At 29.6% G+C, this 3,043-nt stretch overlaps 1 protein-coding gene across 1 annotated transcript in view; it reads left to right on the top strand.

Moving 5' to 3' along the window:
- The first annotated feature begins 2,519 nt into the window (after positions 1–2,519).
- The window catches only part of LOC137616977 (uncharacterized), a 561,322-nt gene continuing 560,798 nt past the window's right edge, over positions 2,520–3,043 (top strand). Inside the window, exon 1 of the transcript XR_011039536.1 lies at positions 2,520–2,612. The gene's annotated coding sequence lies outside the window, so the exon portion shown is untranslated. The remainder of the gene's footprint in view (positions 2,613–3,043) is intronic.

The following is a 3,043-nucleotide window of genomic DNA, read 5'->3' as shown; positions in this document are numbered from 1 at the left end:
TTTATAAAAAATCAACTTTAAAAAAAAATCGCGTTGCAAACAAAGAATTACTTTTTAAAATTGATTTATTGATTTGAGGTTTTCTGGCATCCTGACAACCAAGGTCATTGACGCCAAATTACTTTTTATATAAGTTTAGTCCTTACATCTAGAGCAGAGCTTCGAACATTAATCTAATATGGGGTAATTCATTTTTCCTTGTATTTTGAATAGTCTGCTTCTTTCACTTTGTAATAAAATCACGTCCCCAGATCTACAAAATGAGGATTATATACGTGTAATTTTTAGGAGCGATCTATCCATTCTAGTGTCATATATATTTGCTCGAACAATGTACTACGCCATTAGAGATATGTGAAATGTACATGAAAAAGCTTTTTCCAGAGGGACATTTAATTTGACTAAGAAAAAATATAATCAATCTCCCAAATACTTCCTCCAAAGTTTTACCACTTTTTAACAGTTCGAGTATGACAGTTAAAACCCTTTTTTCTATCTTTAATCTTTGTCACTACAGTTTCATACTTCACTAGAATCCTCTTCAAGTAGAAGGTGATACAAGAAAAAGTGCGAGTGTAATTCACTCTTACAAGTTTTTTTTTTGATTTTTTTTTTTTTTTGTGAATTAGCATTACTTATGTCATTTTTTTCTTATTTCTAATGACGTTTTGACAGACAGTACAGAATTTGGTCTTTCATCAAGTCCAACTATAGTCTTAGTTCTATTCTTTAAAAATCAGGCAAGTAATTATAAAAAACAATCTACCACTTGCTGGTTTTCTTGTACATAAATCCATAAACCGTCATTAACTTGAATTACTTGGAAGAGATAATAACAGGATCAATGTAAAAAATGAAACATGCTAATTACAAAGTATTGAAAAAAATATATAGATAAGAAAAGGTGTTTAATAGAATATATCATTCGGAAATTAAAAGTAAAGATAGATCAGTCAGGTCACAAAAAAAAAAAAAAATCGGAATTCCTCAGATAATTTGAGGACCGCAGGAAGCAGGCAAGCACCCTTCACGCCAACAATTTATTTGCATAAAATTACTCCTAATTGAAGGTTAGGAACTCTTTGGTGCAAATGGAGTGATCGGAGAATGAACCCTTCTATGGGAAATGCATGAGAAATAGACTTGGATTAACCGTTATTCACTATTTATTGTTTTCACATCCTTTTGTCTTCACTGTCATTATCATATTTAATGTAGTACTCTTCCGCCTACGAGTGTAATTGACCCATCAAACATGACGACTAGATATTTCGATAGATATCCACACACATACACACACACACACACACACACACACACACACACACACTGATTTCACCCTTCCCAACCCCCTTCTAACTACAACACGCTAGTTTGGACAATTTGTGGATCATTGTTTTCAGAGTGGTTGCTGTTCAGCGTGAAAAGAATATACATATATATATATATATATATATATATATATATATATATACATACATATATATATACACATGAATATATATATATATATATATATATATATATATATATATGTGTGTGTGTGTGTGTGTGTGTATATATATATATATAAAGGTAGATATACATTTGCTCTTTATTTTATAGGGGAGATAATTTTGTAAAGCCAATATTAGGTAGCTTTTAAAAATTATTATTACCATCCATATATTTATCATCTCCTAGCATTGGCTGTTGCTGTGTCAATAATACTACGTTCTACAGATACATCTTCAGTTGTATGCTAATTGGTTTTTCAACAGCGCATATTGCACTATTGACATTTACCCGAGATCTCTCCCTACTTCAGTAAAGTTGACGTTACCATAAACAAACGCGAAATGGTTCGGCAGATTTGAAAAAGCTAACCATGAAACCTAATATAGTGCTCTGGGATGCTATATTTTAAATAGATTTATGCATATATTTTATTTAATGATATAAGTATGAGTGGGAACAAAGATTTTTCGGCCGTTTGATTGTTATGTATTTAATGAGACACTTCATTTTGATAATTGTGCGCGCGCGCACACACACACACACAGACACACACACACACACACACACACACATATATATATATATATATATATATATATAGTTATTGATTTAGAATGTATTTGCTCTTGTATAATTGTGAATGTATTTGTGTTATTGGCATCTGTCAAAAGTGTTCTGTATTAGCCGGAGCAGACAAACTGCCTACTGTTATACAAGTGAATTTCCTAGCCCTTGTTTAAGAAAACCTTTTATATATTTTCTGGTAAAAGTGGTGATCTTCTATATTTGTTATTATAATTCAGAGTGCCTTCCTATTCTTCCTGTTATAAAACTAAATCAACTGGTTATCTAAAATTATTATTTTAACAAGGTTGCAACGAATAGTCAAATATGCAAATTATAACATAGTGTAAGTTAAGGGACAACTGTTTATATACTAAATGGAATCTCCTTGCCCATTTTTATACCAATTATACGTACATTTTGTTGTCACAATAACACCTTCACTTTTTCTACTTTACAGTCTTGTATTCGCTGCCCTTACTGGATTAAAACGAGTCGAGTACTTACCGATAAGGGCCTTTCGTTCGTTGGTTGAAGTCCTGCATAGAAAGGTAAATGTTTTTCGTTTCTCTTTTCAGATTAACTTATTTGTAATGATTTGCTAATCTAAAAAAAAGTGTTTAGAAGTCTTGAATGTAAACGAGTCATTCTGTCTATACACACACAAACACACACACACACACCAACACACACACATATATATACATATATATATATACTATATATATTTATATATATATATATTTGTATATATATATAGTGTGTTTATATATATATATATATATATATATATATATATATATATATATATATATATATATATATAAAATGTGTGGATATATATAGATAAATATATATGTATATATATATATATATATATATATATATATATATATATATATATATATATATATATATATATACACATACATATACATAAAACTGGGTAGATTTCCTTGTTCTTATATTTCGAAGTGCCTTT

The sequence above is a fragment of the Palaemon carinicauda genome, chromosome 23 (genome assembly GCF_036898095.1).
Source record: "Palaemon carinicauda isolate YSFRI2023 chromosome 23, ASM3689809v2, whole genome shotgun sequence".
NCBI lineage: Eukaryota > Metazoa > Arthropoda > Malacostraca > Decapoda > Palaemonidae > Palaemon > Palaemon carinicauda.
Note: the sequence above shows the minus strand (reverse complement) of the source record. Positions and strands in the feature narration are given on the sequence as shown.